Raw genomic sequence first — 8,694 nt, forward strand, 5'->3', positions numbered from 1 at the left:
CAGGGGATCCTTCCCCTGCCCTGTGGAAGCCTCCTCCTCCTACAGACCATCCATTCTTCAACCCTCGGTGCCAACACACAGTTTTCCTTGTTTCTTTAGGTCTGCGTTTTATTCATGAATATTTATTTCCCACGTCATGGAAAACGTAGACATTGGCATGCTTTTCTGTTGCTCATCTTTTTCACGGGCGTCACCACCACCAACCTTGAGAAAAGCAGCGAGAGGTGAGCTTTCCCCCCTACAACGGTATCCTACCATTCATTCATTCATTCATTCAATGCCCAGCCCGGGCCAGGCCCTGTACGGGGAGTAGGGGTGGGGCAGGGGGACAGCTGGCCCCACTGCTCTGCAGGAGCTCACAGGTCGGAGGAGGCCCCTGGCCTGTAGAGAAAGGGGAACCAAGGGAAAGAATTGCATGTGCAAAGCCAGAGGGAAGGGGGCGCGCATCCCCCCAGCACAAGGAGCGCAGGGTGACTAGGGCACGGGAGCTGAAGCTGGGCCAACTCAGAAAAGCAACTTGTTCTGTTAAAGGAAAACTTACTCGTGTCACTTGCTGAAGGTCATGAGGAAGATGTTATTCAGGGCGCCGGATACACTGGGGTTTTGCAGTAGGGGAGTGGATGAGGTTCAGGTCTGAAGTGAGGGAGATTTACAGCCCAGGAGCAGGGTGGGGGAAGGAGCAGAAAACGAGCAGCGCCGTCGCGGCCGGAGTCTCGCTGCAGGCAAGCCAGGGTGGCGGCCAGAGTCCGGGAGGAGGGATTTTTTTTTTTGACAGGTAGAGAGAGAGAGAGAGAGAGAGAGAGAAAGGTCTTCCTTCCTTTGGTTCACTCCCCAAATGGCCACTATGGCCAGCACTGTGCTGATCTGAAGCCAGGAGCCAGGTGCTTCCTCCTGGTCTCCCATGCAGGTGCAGGGCCCAAGCACCTGGCCCATCCTCCACTGCCTTCCCAGGCCACAGCAGAGAGCTGGACTGGAAGAGGAGCAACCAGGACTAGAACCAGGTGCCCATATGGGATGCCAGCGCCACAGGTGGAGGATTAACCAAGTGAGCCACAGCGCCGACCCCAGGGGAGGAGGGATTTGATCAGACATCCAGGGTGGGGGGATTTTGCTGAACTGACCCAGAAGGACTCTCGCTACAACAGGGCTAAATGGCCAAAGGACAGAGCCCAGGTTGAGGCCTAGCCAAAAAGAGACCCGGGGGCTGGTGTGCAGCGGTTAAAGCCCCCACTGTGACACCTGCAGCTCATATTGGAGTGCTGAGTCGAGTCCAGGCTCCTGGCTGCCCCACTTCTGATGCAGCTCCCTGCTGATGTACCTGAGAAGGCGGTGGAGGATGGCCCCTACCACCCGCATGGGAGACCCAGACAGAGTTCCTGGCTCCTGGCTTCAGCCGGGGCCAGCCCTGGCTGTGGCAGCCATTTGGGGAGCAAACCAGCAGATGGAAGATTCTCTCTCCCCCGACACTTTGTGTGTGTGTGTGTGTGTGTGTGTGTGTGTGTGTCTGCCTTTCAAAAGTGTTCAAGGAGGACCCAGAGAGGCGTGACTCAAGGTTAGTCAAGGAGAGGGTCTGTCCGTGCAGGGCACTGAGATGAGACAAGTGCAGTGGTGAACAACGGGCGGGAGAGGCTGGCAGCAGGGAGTCCATCAGAAGAGCGAGCAGGGCAGTGGGCGGCGAAGGGGCAGCGCTGGCAGACACTTAGGGCCCTGTGTCCCCCTGCGGCCTGGAGGACAGAACGTGGCCGGGCCTGCAGCTGCTTCGTCCGGGCTGTGTTCAGCCGGGGACCCAGGAGAATTAAGTCTCTGCTGCCCATGTGGGGACCTTGCGTTTCAGGTCCACTGGGGGAGGCCCTGAGAGACCCGTGGGACGTGTGTCTCCGGCCCGCAATTTTAGGGGGCGCCCCAAAACTCAGAAAGCAAGGTAGATGACATATTCTTTTTAGCTTTTTTTTTTTTAATATTCATTTATTTATTTGAAAGGCAGGGAGATAGAAAGCCAACTGTCGCATCCACTGATTCACTCCCCAAACGCCTGCCACCGCTGGGGGCTGGACCAGGCCGAAGCCAGGATCCCAGAACTCAATCTAGGCCCCCACACCCGCCATGTGTGTGGCAGGGACCCAACCACTACAGCCATCACCACAGCCTTGCAGGGTGTGTTAGTGGAGAGCCGGAATGGGGAGGGGAGCTGGGATTCCAACACAGGCCGCTGAGAAGGGCAGCAGCGTGAGGGCCCCGCCTCCCTCGCTCCGCTCCCTCGTTCCCGGCTTCCTCCACGCTGGGTTTGCAGCTCCCTCGTGACTCCCATGGAACATTCTTCAGCTACGACCCCCGGGGCCAGCAGATCCAGCTTCTGCTTCCCAGGCGAGATTCAAGGCAGGGATCTGACCCAGGTCCTGGCTCAGGGCAGGGCTGTCTTTGCGTCAGGGGCACCCCTGCTCCTCCACCGGGGGCAGAGACTCAGAACACCACCGCTGTTCAGTCCAGCACTTCCCACGGAGGCCAGAATTTGGGGCAGGCAGACACCCCAAAGAGGGTCCAGCACCATAGACCCTGCATCTCTCTGAGCCAGCTCCCTGCTGACGTAGCCTGGACTGGGGGAGCAACTCAAGGCCTTGACCCCCTGCTCTGGGCCTTTGAGATGGCTGTGTAAAGGCCAGGAAGTGGCTCTGTGGCTGAGGAGACAGCCGAGGGCCCTTGCCCGTGAGAGGAGAGGAGATGCCCCAGCGCCTGCAGACTTGGGCGATGGGCGGTTTCCCGTGGCAGTGACTTTGGAGGGCCTTGGCCTCCAGTAGCTGCAAGGCCTGGGGAGACCCAGGCACTTCTGGCCTCAGGCCCACCCAGCAGGGCAGGAAGGGCACCTGGGCTTCTGCACCCTCAGCCGCCTCCCCCTCCCCAAGCGGACATCCTGTGGAGGACCCTTCCAGAAGCCACCGGCTCCCCTTTCAGAAGGAGGAAGAATTCCAAAGCCAAATTCCAAGTGCTTTACCTCCCACATCCTCCCACCCCCCAACACACACACCTCTCAGAGCAGAGGGAGACAGAAACCAGAGAGGGCGGAAGATGACGTCAGCAAACATTGTTCCAGAACCTGCAAGCCAGAAGGCAGCTGGCCAGGGTGGGGGCGCAAAACTCAGGGACCTCACCTGACCCCTCGCCCCACCTGCCCCACCTGCCACCTGCCTTCCGCGGCAGCAAAGACAGCTCAGCAGGAAGATCCTCTCTGGGAGGGGGTGTGTGCCTCCGTCACACACGGAGCATCCAGGAACATTTTAATTGCACTTTTAACTCTAATTATTCCAGTTTACCAGGGATGCGAGGAAGACCAAGCCCAGGCAAGCTGCTGCAGACAGAGCCAAGTGTGAAAAGCAAGGCACACACAGAAAGAGACAAAGGCTAGACGATGGGCCGGGGAAACCGGCGCATTTATCATGCTCATGGTTCAACCCCCCTGCCCCCGCCGGCTCTGCCTCCCAGGGGACCTAGAGAACCTTCTACCCCCCTTCCCCGAGTGTGCACCCTTTCCACCTGTGCTTGCCATTCCCAGCCCACACTGGCCCCACAATCCCTGTTGATGGAGCAAAGACAAAAAGCCTTAGGCCCATGTTGACCTCTCACCTACATACAACAAACAGGCCCCCACTTCTCTGCCCTGCCTGGACTGCTGGACACCCCGCTAGCTGAGGAGTCCCGCCGTCCGCCTGAGCTCTCTCCGCTCCTCCCAATCTCCCCCACCGTCCAGCAGCTCGGCCCCAGAGTCCAGCCTCAGCCTCAGCCCAAACCCCTCCCAGCTCACACTGTGGTCTCACAGGACCTTTACAATGAGCCTGAGCTCCCCCTCTACCTCGGGAGCCCAGCTTTAGCTCAGCCCCCCAAGCCCCTTCCCGCCGCTTTGTACTGCATAAACCACTAGTCTGTAGGGGAGGTGCTCTCGCTCTCGCGCGCTCTCTCTCTCTCTCTCTCTCTCTCTCTCTCTCTGCTAGGTGCTGTGCATTCACCTGGGGCTGAGCCCCTCCCCCGCTCTATTCCCCCCAATAAACCTGCTCTGGCTTGGCTTCATACTCCTCTCTCCTTTCCTGACACCTGTTTCTTGCGAGAATCAGTCAGCAGATCTTAACCCTGACGCAGAATGGCCTGAGGCCGCCCTCTCACTCCCCTGCCAGGAATGGGGCAGTGATCCAGAGGGTTCCAGAAGCCACAAGAAATTAACATGGTGACAACATTTTGTTAAAGATGATTGATGGATTGAAAGGAGAGACAGAGACAGAGAGAGGAGCCTTCCATCTGCTGATTCACTCTCCAAATGGCTGCAACAGCTGAAGCCAGGAGCAAGAAATTCCGTCCTGGTTACCACGCGGGTGTGAGGGGCCCAGTGCCTGTCATCCTCTGCTTCCCCGGTGCCTTAGCAGGGAGCTGGCTCGGAGGCAGAACAGCCAGGACGTAAACCAGCTCTCTGACACCAAGTGTGGCCACCCCAAGTGGCAGCTCAACCCACTGCACCACAGCACCCACCCTTGTTACAAGATTTTACAGAATATTTGGCTAGGAAAACCTTGATTGATACATAAAACAACTCCCACAGGTTACAAGGGGGATAGCGACATTTGCACGGAGTTAAATAAAACACCGTCTTTGAAATTATGTGCGCACAATGCAAGTGCAGTGTCCAGGACCAGGGCCTGGAACAGGGAGGAGACAGCCACGGGGGGCCTGCTGACATGAAAGTGAAGACCAGGGTTTAGTTATTAGTAATGCACCGGCGTTAATTTCTCAATCTTGACAGAATACCATGGTTTCGTAAGATGTTAACGTGCGGGGAAGCTGGATTAAGGGTATTCAGGAGGGGCTGGCCAGCATCCATATGGGTGCTCGTTTGAGTCCCAGCTGCTCTACTTCCGATCCAGCTCCCTGCTAAAGCACCTGGGAAAGCAGCAGGAGATGGCCCAAGTCCTCGGGCCCCTGCACCCACGTGGGTGACCTGGATGGAGTCCCTGGTTCCTGGCTCCTGGCTTCAGCCCATGGAAGCAGCCTTCTCCCAGGAGCTGGGGTCAGTGCCACCTGTGCACTGTGACCCACAGATAGCTGCACCCCCTCCTCCCTGCTCAGGCTGGGGCTGAGAAAAAGGAAGGATCATAGTCTCAGCAAATATCTAGTGCTGTAGGCTTCGAAAAGCCACCACCACCACCACCACCAGTGACCCCGTGGCCCAGAGGGAGGCCTGGGCCCTGAAGGGAGGCCAGGCTGAGGGGAGAGGGGCAGGATTAGGGCAGCCTGGGCTGCTTCCCCAAACCTGCAGCCCGCAGGGCCACTGGGGCAGGGGCTGTTGACACAGCTGGGGAAAAGGCTTTGTCCCCGCCTCATTCATCATTCTGCACTGGAGCTGGGGCTGGGGGAGCTGAGGGAGCGCCCCGGGGGCACCAGGGGGCTCTCAGGGGGCTTCCTGCAGGGCAGGCTGGCCTGGAGGGAGGGGCCCAGGCCCCAGGGAGGGAGGGGGGGTGGGGGGATTTCCCAGCCAGGATGTTTGTCCGTAGAGCAGGGTCTTCCTGCCAGAGGCGAAGGCACTTCCAGCCGGGCCGGGAACCCCCTCACAGGCAGTCCCAGGAGAGGCAGGTGTTTTTCTTTCTTACTTGGCCAAGCCTAAACCCTGCCCAGGGAGCGCGCGTGCACGTGCGTGTGTATGCGTGTGCCTGCACGTGTGTCTCTGCGAAGGCTGATCCTAAGGCATGGAGGGCCCCCGGAAGAGCAGAGGGAGGCTTTGCTCAGAAGGCAGCGAGCCGAGCCCGAGGCTTCTCCGTGTGCGGTTTATCATTCACTCTGCACGCACCGACCACCTCCAGTACCCCGCACTGTTCTAGAGAGGAGAGGACGGCTCTTGGGGAGGTCACCTCCCAGGGGCAGCAGAGGCTGGAGGAGCAAAGGCCACTCCCTCCGTCCAGACTCCCCTCCCGCACCCGCCCTCCACGGCATCAGAGACCCCTTTTGACCTGAGCTGGAGGCCCGGGATGGGTGCCGGGAGGGGGTGGGGGAGCCAGAGGCGGTTCTGGGCATCCACACCCAGTCTGCACTGCAACCCTGCAGACCAGCAGTGGCCAAGTGGCCCAGGTCTCCTCTGCCCTCTTTACACCAGGGGTGGGCGCCTCTGCCCCCTCCTGCCTCTGTCCCTCCTGAGTTGTCCCCCGTTCTTTCTCCTCCTGTCTTTCTTCTCCTCCCCCCTCCCCACCCCGTCCTCCCTGCCTCCCCCTCCCCTTCTTCCTGTCTCACATTTTCCTGCCCAGGAATCAGGCCCCAGACAGTACCTAGGAAGTCTGCGGCCTTGCCTAATAGAACCGTAAGAGTCCTCGGGGAGGCGCCATAATGACATCCTCCTTAAATAAAAGGACTTAATGGAGACTTCCCAAATTCGAAAACCACATTTCCACTAGCGACCGCTTCAGCCACTGACTGCTCTGGAAAGACACTCACGGGCGCTGCTGGGGTGGGGGTGGGGGAGTGAGCAAAGACAGTTGTGCTTCGAGGATACAAAGCCCGTCTTCTCCCGCACTTCCAGGAAGTCCTAGGCTGCGCACCTCACCCTGAGCCTCTGCTGCCTCCGCTTCCCCGCTGGGAGCTGAGTGCAGTCACTTCCCGGTGGCACCCCGTGAGCCTTGGGTGCTGGCTCTTCCCAAGAGCCTAAGCTGCAGCAGAAGCCACGTGGGCCCCGGCCCCAGGGAAACCCAGCCTTCCAAGTTGCAAGAGCAGGCAGATCGGAGGACCTGAGGAACTACACCTGCCTGAGGTGGGCATGGTGGCTTCTTCGTTGCCTCTGTCATTAGGACACTGCTCAGGCCCGGAGAGGTGCAGGGTATCCACCGACAGACAGCTCAGCTCTGGGGGCTGCAGGATCCCACCGTAGATCTCCTGTAATCACGTAAATTGGGCAGATCCCATTGACTCCTCTGAAAATGGAGCTGCTGAGACAGAACCAAGGGCTCCCAGCACCCCTGGGGTAACTTCCCAGCCCCAGGCAGGAGGGTGTATATGGAAAAGAGCAGGATGACAAACAGGGCTCCCGGAAGGTGCAGGCAGCTCCGCCACACACTCACCCAGTGACCTCGGGCAAAGTCCTGCCCTCCTGAGCCTCCATTTCTCTGTGTGTAGAATTGAGGGATTAGGTGATCTAATTCCGTTCTAAAAAGAATTTAACTGGAGGTTAAAAAAAAAAAAAAAACTTACCTTTTGGGTGGCACACGGTGTGGTGTGTTTGCCAACACTGCCACCTGGTGGCAGCAACATGCAACTCCCAGCTGAGTCCCAGGACTTGGCACCTCTTTGGGTAAAGCTCACCCAGCAGCCCACCCTGCTCCCGTTCTACAAGGGAGACGTGCTCCTGTTTTCAGGGTGCTTCTCTTAAAAAAAAACCTCGGGGCCGACGTTGTGGCTCGGCGATGCCGGCATCCTATATCACAGTGCCAGTTTGGGTCCCAGCTGTTCTGCTTCCCATCCCACTCTCTGCTATTGCACCCGGGAAGGCAGCGGAAGATGGCCCGAGTGCTTGGTCCCCTGTCACCCAGATGGAGTTCCAGGCTCCTGGCTCCAGGCTGGCCCAGCCCCAGCTGTTGCAGGCAGGTGGGAAATGAACCAGCAGACAGAAGGTCTCTTTCTCCTGGTCTCTCCCTCTCTCTGTCATCCTGCCTTTTGAATAATTAAATGTTTTTAAGAGGAAAAGACACTGTCTCTTTCATGCTTGACGGGGAGGGGAGAGAGATCTCTAAGAAACATCCCTGCCTTGATGGACCTCCCAATCACCAGCCAGATCCTTTGCACAGCATAAGCTTTTTGAGTGTTCCCTGGTGGGCTGAAAAGAATGAGGTGGGCATTGGGTGCAGCTGCTGCCTGGAAGCTCACGTCCCATTTCAGAGGGCCTGGGTTCGAGTCCTGCCCCTGCTTCTGATTCCAGCTTCCTGCTAATACTTATCTTGGGAGGCAGCAGATCATGGCTCACTTACTTGAATTCTTGTCACCAACATGGGAGACCTGCATAGAACTCCAGACTCCTGGCTTTGGTCTGACCGAGCCCTAGCTGGCGCAGGCATTTGAGGGGAGTGAAACAGTGGATGGGAGATTTCTCCTTCTCTCTCTCTCTCTCAAATAAATAAAAAATAGTAAACATGTTTTTAAAAGACCGAAGAGAAACCAGCAGATTCTCAAGAGGGCAAGAAGCGGTGACTCAGAGGCACCAGAAACCCGACTCCCGGGCCTGGGGCGCCTTCTTCGGTTCATTCTGTGACCGCCAATGGGAAGCTCCCGGAGGCTATGACCAAGCTGAGGCGGCAAAGGGGCCAGCGCACCGTCTGATTCTCATCCTGCTCACTCCCATGCCACGGACACAGGACAAGCTCCGAAGCCTGCGTGCTAGAAACCCACCCGTGGCTTCCCTCCCTGGACGCCCGGGAACACAATCCCCACCAAGTCTGACCATGGCCACGTCCACAATGGTGACAAATTCCAGGCCGCATGGCCATCCGCAGGAGCCGATGAGGACCGAGGATCGGCTCATCCAGGAACCTCATCTTTTTCTTGTGGCCCAAACACCCACCCGTGGGCTCTGGAACTATCCCCCGCCTGAGCCAGGGAACCTCTCCCTGAGCTCAGCCCACCACCGTGAGGGGGACACACACCCCGAGGCTCTGGGGTCGTACCCTTTCCCAGAGGAGA

The sequence above is a fragment of the Oryctolagus cuniculus genome, chromosome 17 (assembly GCF_964237555.1).
Source record: "Oryctolagus cuniculus chromosome 17, mOryCun1.1, whole genome shotgun sequence".
NCBI classification, from domain to species: domain Eukaryota; kingdom Metazoa; phylum Chordata; class Mammalia; order Lagomorpha; family Leporidae; genus Oryctolagus; species Oryctolagus cuniculus.